Source organism: Pseudorca crassidens, chromosome 14 (assembly GCF_039906515.1).
Source record: "Pseudorca crassidens isolate mPseCra1 chromosome 14, mPseCra1.hap1, whole genome shotgun sequence".
In the NCBI taxonomy this organism is placed as follows: Eukaryota; Metazoa; Chordata; class Mammalia; order Artiodactyla; family Delphinidae; genus Pseudorca; species Pseudorca crassidens.
In genome coordinates, this window is record NC_090309.1 from 57,721,011 (window position 1) to 57,736,081 (window position 15,071).

Consider the following 15,071-nt stretch of genomic DNA (forward strand, 5'->3'; position numbering starts at 1 on the left):
ATGGTGGCCTCATAGAATGAGTTTGGGAGTGTTCCTTCCTCCACAATTTTTTGGAAGAGTTTGAGAAGGATGAGTGTTATCTCTTCTCTAAATCTTTGATAGAATTCACCTGTGAAGCCATCTGGTCCTGGACTTTTGTTTGTTGGAAGATTTTTAATCACAATTTCAATTTCATTACTTGTGATTGGTCTGTTCATATTTTCTATTTCTTCCTGGTTCAGTCTTAGAAGGTTATACCTTTCTAGGAATTAGTCCATTTCTTCCAGGTTGTCCATTTTATTGGCATAGAGTTGCTTGCAGTAGTCTCTTAGGATGCTTTGTATTTCTGCGGTGTCTGTTGTAACTTCTCCTTTTTCATTTCTAATTTTATTGATTTGAGTCCTCTCCCTCTTTTGCTTGATGAGTCTGGCTAATGGTTTATCAATTTTGTTTATCTTCTCAAAGAACCAGCTTTTAGTTTTATTGATCTTTGCTATTGTGTTCTTTGTTTCTATTTCATTTATTTCTGCTCTGATCTTTATGATTTCTTTCCTCCTGCGAACTTCGGGTTTTGTTTTTCCTTCTTTCTTTAGTCCCTTAGGTGTAAGGTTAGATTGTTTATTTGAGATTTTCCTTGTTTCTTGAGGTAGGCTTGTATAGCTGTAAACTTCCCTCTTAGAACTGCTTTTGCTGTATCCCATAGGTTTTGGATCGTTGTGTTTTCACTGTCATTTTTCTCTAGGTATTTTTTGATTTCCTCTTTGATTTCTTCAGTGATCTCTGGTTATTTAGTAACGTATTGTTTAGCCTCCACGTGTTTGTGTTTTTTACGTTTTTTTCCCTGTAATTGATTTCTAGTCTCATAGTGTTGTGGTCAGAAAAGATGTTTGATATGATTTCAATTTTCTTAAATTTACTGTGGCTTGATTTGTGACCCAAGATGTGATCTATCCTGGAGGATGTTCCGTGTGCACTTGAGAAGAAAGTGTAATCTGCTGTTTTTGGATGGAATGTCCTATAAATATCAATTAAATCTATCTGGTCTATTGTGTCATTTAAAGCTTCTGTTTCCTTATTTATTTTCATTTTGGATTATCTGTCCATTGGTGTAAGTGAGGTGTTAAAGTCCCCCAGCATTATTGTGTTACTGTCAATTTCCTCTTTTATAGCTGTTAGCAGTTGCGTTATGTATTGAGGTGCTCCTATGTTGGGTGCATATATATTTATAATTGTTGTATATTCTTCTTGGATTGATCCCTTGATCATTATGTAGTGTCCTTCCTTGTCTCTTGTAACATTCTTTATTTTTATTTTTTTTTGCAGTACGTGGGCCTCTCACTGTTGTGGCCTCTCCCATTGCGGAGCACAGGCTCTGGATGCGCAGGCTCAGCGGCCATGGCTCACGAGCCCAGCCACTCCGCGGCATGTGGGATCTTCCCAGACCGGGGCACGAACCCGTGTCCCCTGCATCGGCAGGTGGACTCTCAACCCCTGCACCACCAGGGAAGCCCTAACATTCTTTATTTTAAAGTCTATTTTAACTGATATGAGTATTGCTACTCCCACTTTCTTTTGATTTCCATTTGCATGGAATATCTTTTTCCATCCCCTCACTTTCAATCTGTATGTGTCCCTAGGTCTGAAGTGGGTCTCTTGTAGACAGCACATAGACGGGTCTTGTTTTTGTATCCATTCAGCAAGCCTGTGTCTTTTGGTTGGAGCATTTAATCCATTCACCTTTAAGGTAATTATCAATATGTATATTCCTATGACCATTTTTTAATTGTTTTGGGTTTGTTTTTGTTAGTCCTTTTTTTCTCTTGTGTTTCCCACTTGGAGAAGTTCCTTTTGCATTTGTTGTAGAGCCGGTTTGGTGGTGCTGAATTCTCTTAGCTTTTGCTTGTCTGTAAAGCTTTTGATTTCTCCATCGAACCTAAACGAGATCCTTGCCGGGTAGAGTAAACCTTGGTTGTAGGTTCTTCCCTTTCATCACTTTAAGTATATCATGCCACTCCCTTCTGGCTTGTAGAGTTTCTGCTGAGAAATCAGCTGTTAACCTTATGGGAGTTCCCTTGTATGTTCTTTGTCATTTTTCTCTTGCTGCTTTCAATAATTTTTCTTTGTCTTTATTTTTGCAAGTTTGATTACTATGTGTCTCGTCACGTTTCTCCTTGGGTTTATCCTGTATGGGACTCTCTGTGCTTCCTGGACTTGAGTGGCTATTTTCTTTCCCATGTTAGGGAAGTTTTCGACTATAATCTCTTGAAATATTTTCTCTGGTCCTTTCTCTCTCTCTTCTCCTTCTGGGACCCCTATAATGCGAATGTTGTTGCGTTTAATGTTGTCCCAGAGGTCTCTTAGGCTGTCTTCATTTCTTTTCATATTTTCTTCTTTATTCTGCTCTGCAGCAGTGAATTCTACCATTCTGTCTTCCAGGTCACTTATCCGTTCTTCTGCCTCAGTTATTGTGCTATTGATTCCTTCTAGTGTAGTTTTCATTTCAGTTATTATATTGTTCATCTCTGTTTGTTTGTTCTTTAATTCTTCTAGGTCTTTGTTAAACATTTCTTGCATCTTCTCAATCTTTGCCTCCATTCTTTTTCCGAGGTCCTGGATCATCTTGACTATCATTATTCTGAATTCTTTTTCTGGAAGGTTGCCTATCTCCACTTCATTTAGTTGTTCTTCTGGGGTTTTATCTTTTTCCTTCAACTGGTACATAGCCTTCCGCCTTTTCATCTTGTCTATCTTTCTGTGAATGTGGTTTTTGTTCCACAGGCTGCAGGATTGTAGTTCTTCTTGCTTCTGCTGTCTGCCCTCTGGTGGATGAGGCTATCTAACCAGTAATTTTTGATAGTACTAAATACTACTATAGTATATCCAAAGGCACCCCTGAGGAGGTGATATCGGACTGAGCCCTGAAAATTAAGGAGCCAGCCCCCTAAGATTTGGGCAAAGATGTTCCAGGAGAAGGAATGGCTGTTACAAAGGGCCTGAGGCAGAAACAAGAAATAGAAAGACTAGGGTGGCTGGAGCATAGTAAGCAGGGGTAGAGTGACAGGAGCTGAGGTTGGAGAGGCGGGCAGGGGCTGGTGCAGACACCACTGCAGGCCTGTGCATTTTATTCTGTATGCAATGGAAAGCTGTCAGTGGTTTTAAGCAAGGAAATGACAGGATCTGATTTGTGTTATTAAAGGCCCATTTGGGCTTCTGTGTGAAGAAGAGACAAGAGCGATGAGAAGTGGAGACAGGGAGTCAGTTCAGAGGCTCCTGCAGAGTCCAAGCAGGAGATGACAGAAACTGTGGATGGAGAGAAGGGCAGGGTCCAGGATACATACTGGAGGGAGACTCGGGACTTGATGGATTAGATCTAGGGGGGAGCAAAAGGGGACCATAAAAGCTGCCACCTAAGCTTTTCACTTAGAATCCAGGTGAATGGACGAAAGGACCATTTGTGGGATGGGAAAGACGAGGGGAGAAGCAGGTTTGGGAGGGGGAAAAAAATCAAGTGTTGTGCTTTGGATGAGTCACTCAAGTGGAGATGGCAAGTGTGCTGATGGGGAGGGCTGGGCTTTGTACAAAGGCATGGAGAAGTATCTATTAACTTTATCCCCAGGCCTGTTTAAGTGATTGGATACTGCCTTTTCCTTCTTAAAGGAATACTCATTAAGAAATTTGAAAAATCAGTCATCGATGTAAAATGATATTTTGTACAATAACAGTTGCACAAGTCGAGACCCCTTTTGGTTACAAGTGAGAAACCCTTAACTGGCCAAATGCAAAGGGGCACTTTTTTTAATATATAAATTTATTTATTTTATTTATTTATTTTTGGCTGCACTGGGTCTTGGTTGTTGTGCGCGGGAGTTGCAGCAAGCAGGGGCTACTCTTTGTTGCAGTGCACCTGCAACTTCTCATTGCGGTGGTTTCTCTTGTTGCAGAGCACAGTCTCTAGGCGCACGGGCTTCAGTAGTTGTGGCTTGCGGGCTCAGTAGTTGTGGCTCATGGGCTCAGTAGTTGTGGCTCGTGGGCTCTAGAGCGCAGGCTCAGTAGTTGTGGCGAACGAGCTTAGTTGCTGCACAGTGTGTGGGATCTTCCTGTACCAGGGCTTGAACCCGGCTTGAACCCGTGTCCCCTGCATTGGCAGGCGGATTTTTAACCACTGCGCCACCAGGGAAGCCCCAAAGGGGCATTTTTTTAGCTTGAACATTCAAACCACAGAAAGAGAACTGATGAAGCTAGTCGTTTAGAATCAGAGACTCAAACACTTGCCGACCTCTTTATCTCCCTGCTTCGCATTAAATGTAGCCTTTGTTCTCCCAGGCCAAATAGCTCAACTAGAAAGATATCTGGAAGCTGCAGGAAGCTCTGGATTTATATTCTTTATGTTTCTAAACAGAAAGAAAAAAAGTCTCCTCCCAGATAGCTCAAGATAGAAACATCCCATGGAAGGACTCTGGTAGGTTTTGAGTCACATGCCCGTCTCTGAAAGGGGAAATAGGAGCTGGGAAGATAATAACAAAATCTAAGGTACAATGTCTCTTTTCTGAAAACAGAACTAAGAATCGTAGCATTAAAAGAGATCTAAGAAGCCTCACCAACCCCTCAACCAATGCAAGATTCTCTTCTACTACATTACAGCTTCAGTTTAATCACTTTTAAAGTTGGGAAACACGCCCCTTCACCAGTCAACCCACCCCATTTCTCAACACTGCTAATCATTTTAAAAGTAAATTTGTTTCCTTGTCATCATCGCCCATGGGCTATAGTTTTTTTGGGGGTTTTTTGGTTTGTTTTTTAATATTTACTTATTTATTAATTTGGCTGCCCCAGGTCTTCGTTGCGGCATGCAGGATCTAGTTCCCTGACCAGGGATGGAACCCAGGCCCCCTGCATAGGGAGCATGGAGTCTTAACCACTGGACCACCAGGGAAGTCGCCGTGGGCTGTAGTTCTAAGTTCATGTTCTTCCCTCTAGGTCAAGACTGAATATATCTACTCCTTTCATGAATATCTGAAAGCAAGTCATATAACCGTCTTCAGCCCGCTCTTCTCTGGGATCCATATTCCTTGGAGTTTCAACTGTAGTCATCATGGATGGCTTAGTGTTATGGGAAGTAAGAGGGGCATCTGGATCATTAAGGTCAGGGGTTGTCAAGGACTCTGTGGGGAAAGGCAGGAAACCAACAGAAGAGGGGAACGATCCTCACCCCACCAGGCTCGCCCCCAGCATGAACTCCACCCCAGCTGCCTGCCTCTGCTCCCAAGGGGCCCACCAGACAGCAAGGAGCATAGAAACACTTAAAGAGAATTCAGTTTTACAGTTTATGTTAAAAAGAAGAAAAAAATAGACAGGCGAAGATAAAAATAAATTTAGAAGAAAAAAGGGAAAGAAGGCTAAGAGCAAATGAATGAAAAGACTAGGTATGGAGGGAAGGGTGCAATGAAAGTTTTAAATAGAAGGAATCAACTCATTAAACAGAGTATTTAAAGGAATGTAACAGTTAAGGGGCTTCCCTGGCGGCGCAGTGGTTAAGAATCTGCCTGCCAATGCTAGGGGACACGGGTTCAAGCCCTGGTCTGGGAAGATCCCACATGCCGTGGAGCAACTAAGCCCATGTGCCACAACTACTGAGCCTGCTCTCTAGAAGCCACCAGCCACAACTAATGAGCCCACGTGCCACAACTACTGAAGCCCGCATGCCTAGAGCCCGTGCTCTGCAACAAGAGAAGCTACTGCAGTGAGAAGGCCATGCACCACGACAAAGAGTGGCCCCTGCTCGCTGCAACTAGAGAAAGCCCACCCGCAGCAACGAAGACCCAACACAGCCAAAAATAAATAAATAAAAATTTTATTTTTTCAGTATGCGGGCCTCTCACTGTTGTGGCCTCTCCCGTTGTGGAGCACAGGCTACGGACACGCAGGCTCAGTGGCCATGGCTCACAGGCCCAGCCGCTCTGTGGCATGTGGGATCTTCCCGGACCGGGGCACGAACCTGTGCCCCCTGCATCGGCAGGCGGACTCTCAACCACTTCGCCACCAGGGAAGCCCAATAAAAATAATTTTTTTTAAAAAAAGAGAACATAACAGTCCTAAACATGTATACAGCCAATAACAGAGCTTCCAGCAACATGAAGGAGGAAAAGATAGAACTAAAAGATAGAAAAACCTATCATTGCAGTCGGTTATTTTCATGCCCTTCTCTCAGTGACAGACAGAACAAGCAGGCAGAAAAATCAACGGTATAGAAGGCTTGAAGAGCCCTATAAACCAACTTGATATAATTGACATTGACAGAGCACACTGTCCAGCAGCAGCACAGTATACATTCTCCAGTGCATCAGAATCAGATGAAAAGCAGGAAGACAATAAAGAAAAACCAATGAAACCCAAAACTAGATATTTGAAAAGATAAATAAAAGTGGAAAACATCTTCTGAGACTGATCGGGGTGGGGAGGGAACCATAAATTACCAATATCAGAAATTAGAGGGGAAAGCACTACAGATCCTACAGACAAGAAGGGAATATTATGAATAACTTTATGCTAATAAATTCAATAACTTTAACGAAATACACAAATTTCTTGAAAGACACAAAGTACCAAAGCTCACTCAAGAATAAATAGGTAACTTGCATAGCCCCCAAATCTATTAAAGAAATTCAGTTTGGAGGGTTTTAAAGAGAAAACTTCCTACAAAGAAAACTGCAGGCCCACAGTGCTTCACCAGTGAATCCTGCCAAATATTTAAGGAAGAAATAATACAACATTTCAATACTGAAAACAACAAAACATTGCTTAAAGAAATTAAAGCCCTAAATAAGTGGAGACATGTATAACTTGCTTATAGCATCAGAAGAGTCAATATTGTTAAAGAGGCAATTCTCCTCAAGTGGATCAATACCTTCAACAGAATTCTTGTAAAAATCCCAGGATATTTTCATAGAAATTGGCAAACTGACCCTAAAGTTTATTTATATATATATACATATATATATAGCATTATGTGTGGATTACTATAATCATATAATTGAATCATGATTCATACAAATTATATGATTATAGTAATCCACACATAACACCACACTGACATATAGCTCAACAGAATAGAATGAGAGTCCAACAAAAGACCAACACAGCTAAGGTCAATTCATTTTTGACAATGTGTCAAGGCAATTCAATCAGGAAAGGATAGGCTTTTCAACAAATGGTGCCAGAATTGGATATCCACATACAAAAAAAGAAAAATTTAGACCTCTAACTCACATCATATACAAAAGTTAACTCCTAAATGTAAGAGCTAAAACATAGAATAAAATCTTGGTGACATTGGGTTAGGCAAAAATTTCTTAGATATAACACCAAAAGTATCATCCATAATGGAAAAAAATTTTATAAATTGAACTTTATCAAAATTTAAAAGTTTGCTTTTCGACAGACACCGTTAAGAAAATGAAAATTCAAACCACAAACCGGGAGAAATTATTTACAAAACATATCTCCAACATAGGAATTATATCTAGAATAGACAAAAACTCTTATAACTCAATAATGAAAAGACAAACAACCCAATAAAAGACAGACAAAAGATTTGAATGGACAATTCACCGAAGAAGATATCTGAATATCTAATAAGCACTAGAAAAGCTACTCAGCATCATTCAGGCAGTTCATTGTATGTCAAATACTTTAAAAAAAAATGCTGTAAAATTTAAAAAAACTAATTGGTCACCTTTGGGAGTTGTTAGAGCATCAATTCATTATTCTAAAGACTAGCAGAAAAAGGAAAAGAGTCCAGGAATATTACCTGGTCTTTTCTATGTGAATTGTGCTTTAGGAAAACCAAAAAGTCGATGGAAAAAGGGGGTTTTTAAGAATGACAGTTATAAATACAGAAGGAATAATTGAATTAGAAAACCCTTGTTGAGTAATCCTTAATACAATAATAAATCTAGACAAGGAGCATCAACAGATGCTAAAACCGTTAGGTTAGAGGCTGATGTGGCATTTTGTAATGGATGGACCAGGCTGACCACATCTGAAATCACCAGTAAAATTAACATCAGTAAAAGTGGAACAACCAGACATTATGTACTTTCTCTCTTGTGATACAATAGTATATAGTACCACCTACAATCTATTTTTGCAAAAAGAAAAAATTGCATCTTAATATTACCAAGCTTCTAGATCTAATTGTCAGGGGGGACTGAAGAACTTGTGAAAGGATTCCTTGAGGATGGAATTAGCCAAATCCTGCGGGAGATTCTATAGATCAATAAATATCAAAAAAGGGAGTGGGTAATTGGTAAGAAATTTAAAAGATACATTGATCGAATGTAATGTATGGACCTTGTTTGGATCTCGATTCAAACCAACCAACCATAAAAATATCTTTCAGAGATAAGTGTGGACATTTGAACACAGACGAGGTGTTAGATGATGCAGAGTTTCTATTATTACTCTTGTTAGGTGTACTAATGGTACTATGGTTATGCTCTTTTTAAAAGTGGTTACCTGTTGGGTATACATACTGAGGTATTTACAAGTTAAATTAAACCATAGCTGGGGTTTCCTTTAAAATATTCTGGTGACAGTGCTAGGGTAGGGGAGAATGTTGTGGGAACGAGATAGATGAAATAACGTTGACAATTCTTGAAAGTAGTGATGGATGGATACAGGGTGGTTAAATATACTATTTTCTCTATTTTGGGTATGTTTGAAATTTTCCATAACAAAGAACTGGAGTTTTGTTTTGTTGAATTTTAAATGGGCTGTGTTCACCCAGATCACAGCCCTCAGGCTGACTTCAACATGAGTATTCCCTACCTTGATCCACACAGTCAACGTAGGTCACAAATGAGAGAAATGAGTCAGGGGTTAAGAAAACAGCAAAGCAAGCAGCTGGTACCCACCTCTGCGAGGATTAATGGAGAGTGGTAGGACCACGGCAAACGAAAGATCACCTGCCCATCCAAAGGGGGCAGCCAATGTTGCCATGTGGGAATAAGGGCCCGAGATGGCCAAGTCTTCTAATTTTTCATTAGAAACTTGAAATCTAGGCATTTCAGTAAAACCTCCCAATATGCAGGCAAACGATTTTTAAAAATTTAAACACTTGCAAGTCAGTGCTAGAAAGCCAAACAAAACCTGTCTGGAGGCTGGATTTGTTCCACAGACTGTTGTTTTGTGATCTCTGACGCCACAACATGTAATGCATTATATAGTAATGCATTAATAATTGGCTGACATTCTTAACAGTTGAATCACACGGCCAGGACAACTGAGGTTGTGCATATCCGAAATGCCCAGATCCTTTATATGCAAACAGCTGTCAAGCCAGGCACGCCCCACACTGAACTCAGAACTGAACACAGGCTTACAGTTATCTCCATCAAATTGCATCTTGTCATTTGTCAGAAATATTTGTCCCTGGATTGGCTCCACTCTTCCTCGAAATTCTACTGAATTTGCACTCCCTTCCAGCTTTGTATCACACACAGTTTTAATAAGCCCATCCAAAGCCATCTACAAAGCTAATGTCAACCTGTGTGCATAGTTCAATAGAGTTCAACGGATTTCAACGGGTAGGTAGGTCAGGCTTGTCTCCAGCTAGACGTCTACAGCTGTTCAGCTATAACTTCAACCTACCTTCTGGGTTCATCCACCTCATATTTACCCGTCTTCCTCCTTAAAGCCACCATACATTGCATATAGGCCTAATCCACTAGTTTTGTGGTGATAGGAATGTCACCTCCTTACACCTGTATATGGAGTACTTTATGGTTATTATAGCATGTTCCCATAATTTTCTGATTTGATCTTTATCACCCATCACACCCTTTAAAAATCCTATCAACCTCACATTAAGACATTGATCTACAAATCTGCCAGTGGTCTATTTGTTTGTTTATAATCCACTAATAATCTATCTGGTGATTTCCAGATTAAATAGAGCAAGGGCAACTATTGATAATTTAGCTTCTTACCTTCCCACTTGACCGTCTCACCAAAAAAGAGTTCCCCAAACCACCACCATTCCAGCAATAACCTATAGGGACAGAAACAATATTTAAGAGGAAGAATGTTCTAACCATGAGAGTTGACAGAAAGTGGAATGCATCATCTTGTGAAGAAATGACATTTTGATGCTAGAACTTTTCAAATAGGAGCTAGGGTTTTGCAGAAGGGACTCCAACATGGATAGGGAGTTGGGCAGAATGACCTTTCATTCATGCATTTCTGTCCACGTGAGGAAACTGCTCCGTGCTCAGCTCTTGGCTGAGCTCTTGGAAATATCTTACCAGTTCTTGCAGTGATAACCTCTTAAGGTTAAAAACATACACTTGGCAAGGGTGACTGTTTTTATGCTTTGTACATTTTAAAATTAATTCCCTTATAAAAAGCAGTTTTCAGCAAATGTGTTTAAAATGCCAACCTTTTCTCCATTGTTCAAAATTGGGAAGAATCCATATAACGGAATATTATTCAGCCGTAAAAAAGAAATGAAGCACCAATACAAGGTAGGATGTGGATGAATCTTGAAAACATTAGGATAACTGAAAGAAGCCAGTCACAAAAGACCGCATATTACATGATTCCATTCATATGAAAGTCCAGAATAGGTAAATGTAGATACAGAAAGTAGATTAGTGGTTATTTAGGGGTAGGGTGAGGTGATAGCTAAAGGATACAGGATTTTCTATTGAGTTGATGAAAATGTTCTAAAATTGACTGTGGTGATGGTTGCACATATCTGTAAATGTACTAAAATTCGTTGAATTGTACATTTTAAATGGGTGAATTGTAGGGTATATAAATTATATCTCGATAAACCTGTTTTTTAAAAAAAATTAAGCAAACTTTTTTTGGTGGGGGTTGGGGATAGATGTTTGCTTCCAGGCTGGCTAGAATTCTAAAGGGGAGCACTCAACCATCTGCTGAGGATGAGCCTGTGAGCGAAAAGATCCGGTTCAGCGAGGAACTGGCAGCCAGGTTGGGTGAGGTGGAAGGATTTTCTCACATTTCAGGAGGCATGGGGCTCCCCTTTCGGAATCTGGGGCTGGGATTAGCAGCCGAGGAGACAGACAAGAGCTCCACCTTCCACCCACTACCTCCGAGCTTTCTAGGTCTTGCTTCTCACCGCTCCTGGTAGTATTTCCATCCCAGGAGTTAACTCCTAGCACGCCCATAAAAACAGCTGAAACCACTCTTTCGGGAGAACACGTCCGGGAGGCCTCTCATCCCAACTAAGCTTGCTCCCTACTTCACCCCACCTCCTGAAGATGTGGGGCATCCGTCCACCCCCTGACAAAGCGGCCCTCCTGCCTCAGAATGTTCGCGTGCTGGAAGATTTCAAAACCCAGCTGGCATATTTCCTGCTCCCCGGGGGTACTTCTGAACCTGGGGTGTGCAGCAGGCCGGAAAGGATATCCCTAGAAAACGTCTGTTCTCCCGTCTGCCAGCGAATTCCACCACTCCTGACTGACACCGGGGAGCAGGGGCACAGATAGGGGGAGGGAAACGCCCAGGCACTTTTCCCAAACTGCAAATCCGCCCAGGGAGGCCTGGAGGCCTGGGTAAGGGAGAGGGGCCCGCGGTCTAGGGGTTCTGCAGATCGGGGGAAGGCGGCAACGACCAGTTATCAGCATTGAGTTGGCCAAAAAGTTCGTTCGGGTTTTCGTTCGCGGTTTCGGTGACGATGTTACGGAAGAACCCGAACGAACTTTTTGGCCAACCCATAGTTAAAAAGGAGGAGAGCGACTGCTTCACTTGAGGCCCTGCGCTGGGCCTCGGGCCCCAGCTCGCGGGAGCGGTCGCCCCGCTCGGGCCCCGACAGCCAGCGCTCACCACGCCGCTCCCGGCCCTGGGTGAGGGGCAACAGCAGGGAACCGGCGCCGGGAACTCGGGCACGCCCCGTAGAGAGGGCGCCTGGAATTTTCGATGACGAGGCCCAGGTAGGGTCCCATCACCGGTGCAGCGCCCCGGGACTTCCCGTCCTCATCCCCGGTACCGGGACCCGGGACTGCCGTTAAAGGAAATGCCTAGGAAGAGGGAGCAGCAGGTAAACGTACGGGTTCGGGCGGCTGGACGGTGCACTGCGCGGGGGCAACAAGTAGCTTGGAAAGCGAGTGAGGCGCCAAGGAGAGCGGCTTCCTGCCTGCAGCGAAGCAGGACGTGCAAGCAGAGCAGTGAGAGACAGGAACTGAGGAGACTAAAGAGAGACTGACTCGTTCCCTTGAGCAAGGGGGTAAAAGGGGGGTGCGGGTATCCAAAAGGGTCATGCTCCAGGTGAGGCTCGAACTCACAACCTCGGCATTGCTCTGCATGTACTGCTGTATAAGTACCGCGCGCTAACCGATTGCGCCACTGGAGCTCCGCTTACCCCGCCTCGCGATGGCTCTATCAGGGTTCACCCGGGCCCTGTGCGGGCCTTCGCGGAGCATGCGCACCCGCGGCTTGCGGCTAGGCGAGAACGAACCGGGGCCCCGAGACCCCGCAGCTTCCGGTCCGGCGGTCCCCGGCCTAGTGTAGGAGGGAAGGCTGCTAGGTCTCCCTCCGGGAGGGCGGGGCCCTTTGGCGGGACCTTGAAAAGAGCACAGCCCGCCTCCCTGGGTAGCGCGGGAGGAGGAGCCCGGGCGCTGCGGTCTGAAACCACCTCCGCGCCCTCAGTGTGGAGTTTCGCCTCCCAGGAGCAGGCCCCGCGAGAAGCAGGCCTAGTCCGGGAACCGGGCTGCGGCCGGCGGGCGGGCCTTGTTCCGAGGGGTGGGGCCGAGCGGGGAGATGCCCTGGACTGTCGCCTCTGACCCGCGCCCCCGCGTGACCGGTGAGCTGGAGGAGCCCACCCCCCTACCCCCCGCGCCGCCCTGGAAGTCGGCAGGAGCGGGAAAACCCGTGAATGAGCAAAGCCCGCGCCTGCCGGTGGGGCAGCCAGGGAGCGCCTGGGCCGGAGTGGCGACCGAGCTTCCAAGACCGGACCGGGCAGAGATTTAACCGTCAGACCCTTGTCCTGACCCGAAGGCTTTCTCCTGCCCCTTCTTACATCCTGAGCGGGGTGCTCGGATCGTGTCCAACCACGGGCATTCTGGGGACACGGTGATAGCCCAGGCCTTCAAGAGGGTGCAAGCTAAGCTCCACGTGTTTTGTTGGGCCACGACGTGTATGTTTTGTTTAATTTTAAAGCGAGTTCCTAATATTTAAAAACAAGAGGTCCCCTACAAATATCTGGATATCCATTTCTTTTTTTAAAACCAGAAAGTGTAAACCGTACCCAGGGCCGAATTATGACTGTCCTGTGCCTTACACACTTTTGTCTTCGTGGGCCACTTTGTCCATCAAAACAACAAAAATTTTTTAAAATTATATTTTGCTACTACAAACCACAAATATAATCCAGGCTGGATTTATTGTTACATTCATTATTATATTTATGATTTCAAAAAAAAATTAAAATGTAAACATTTGGGGGGCTCTAGGCACTGTGCCTACTGCCCTTGACTGATAACTCTGCTAGGAACCTGCATCCCTCTGGGAGGGTAGCTGTAGCCTCCTCCACAAAATGCCCCCCTCCCCCCCCCCCTTCCTCTGGCGTTGCATCAGTCGATTGTCTCCTGGGCCTCTGTTGGCATGTTGGTCACCCTGTTCCGGTGACCTCTGCTTTCCTGGGAGAGCCAGAAGAGTAAACAACAGAGCACCATGTCAATAGATTTCAGAACCAGTATGAGCAAGTGATGGGGGCAGAATAAAGATCATGCATAATCACCTTGATGGTGACTAACCCACATTAACAGGTTGTGTTCAGGTGATGAGGTCGAGAGTACGATTGTAGAAGAGCCTTGAAATTGGAGCAGAAGAGATTAGAGAGATCAGGCAGATGATGAGACAAGCACAGGTTCTGTTTAAGGCAGAGGCCTCCTGAAGGTGTTTTCAGGAAGTTCATTGCTTTGTACAGACTGGTTGTGCACCCAGAGAAAGGAGATAGGCGAGCCTCTCCTGGTGGTTTGTAAACTGTGAGAGACACACATCCAGAGCAAGAGCTCAGAAGGGGGATGGTCAACACCCTTGCAAGATCCCATCAGGTACTAGGCAGATGGTGGGATGCAGAGCTGTTTACAACACACCAGGATTAGGGCTCCTTGGAGCGTGCTTTGGCAAGTCCTTGGTAAATCAAGGGCAGCAGAGAGTGAGCCTTTGAAATAAGTCCCTCCCAAAAGATGGAACAAGTTCCAAAAGTAAATGCATGATTTGCCCCCAGGTGGGAATAATTTTTCCCCCTAAATTGAAAGGGGTTAATTTCCTGAAAGACAAGAAAGTAAGTTGTAGACTCATACACAGCATCTTCTCAAATCCAGTAGCATCTGCCGAGTCTGCTCTTTCTCCCTCCTGAATCCCTCAGGTAGAATCTGCCTGGTGAACTATAAGCAGCAAAAATGGCCCCTGAAAAAAAAAAAAAATGGCCCCTGGTGGTCCAGCTTCCCTTCCCACTCTCCGCTTTCATGGACTTACTCCTTAACAGTATTGGTTCAGCAGATACTGACTGACCCTGGTTGCATGGGAAGGGAAGGCAGCATCTGATACAGCCTTTGGGAACTAAAATAGCTTAGTCCCCAAGGAAATTGGGGCTCTAAGGGAGGAGTGAGGGCAATGTTGAACCTAGAGGGGGCAGTGTCAGAATCTCTGCCACCAGAGAGATTTTTCAGCAAGAACAAGTATACTGAGAACTTCAAATCACTTAACCTCATACACACTCACCCTGAAGAGCAAAGAACTAAGAGTGAGTCTGAGGCCCTCCCTGGCTCTGTGACCTTAAGTAAATCTCTTACCCTTTCTGGGCCTCAGTTTCCTCATTTATAAACTGAGGGATCTAGACCAGATAAGAGCTTTCTAGCTTAACTGGAGAATGCCTTTTACCATGTATACTCTTGATAACAACTTGCAATTATTTAAGCATTTAATAATTTGTGTGATGTGTAATAAAGAAGTGATTTTTAAAATAAAACCTATTTTAGATATATGTATAATGTTAAAATAATCTTGAGTAATACCCATACTGTAATAAGACTAGTCTCAACATTCTTCCATTTACCATGTAATGC

The 15,071-nt window shown here is 43.8% G+C and overlaps 1 long non-coding RNA gene and 1 other non-coding gene across 5 annotated transcripts in view; both read right to left on the minus strand.

The window, feature by feature from the left end:
- LOC137205242 (uncharacterized) overlaps positions 1-12,694 on the minus strand; it is a 169,233-nt gene extending 156,539 nt beyond the window's left edge. The window contains exons 1-2 of one of the 4 annotated variants that reach the window (XR_010934069.1): positions 12,362-12,694; positions 9,966-10,027 (exon numbers count right to left, since the gene is read on the minus strand). This is a non-coding gene — a long non-coding RNA (uncharacterized lncRNA). Of the gene's footprint in view, positions 1-9,965; positions 10,028-12,050; positions 12,195-12,361 lie in introns of those variants that run through there. The other 3 variants (XR_010934068.1, XR_010934066.1, XR_010934067.1) reach the window with 3 other exon arrangements.
- TRNAI-UAU (transfer RNA isoleucine (anticodon UAU)) lies at positions 12,260-12,352 on the minus strand. Its single transcript is given in 2 exon segments — positions 12,260-12,295; positions 12,315-12,352. It is a non-coding gene; the product is annotated as a tRNA-Ile (tRNA).
- Positions 12,695-15,071: the final 2,377 nt, after the last annotated feature.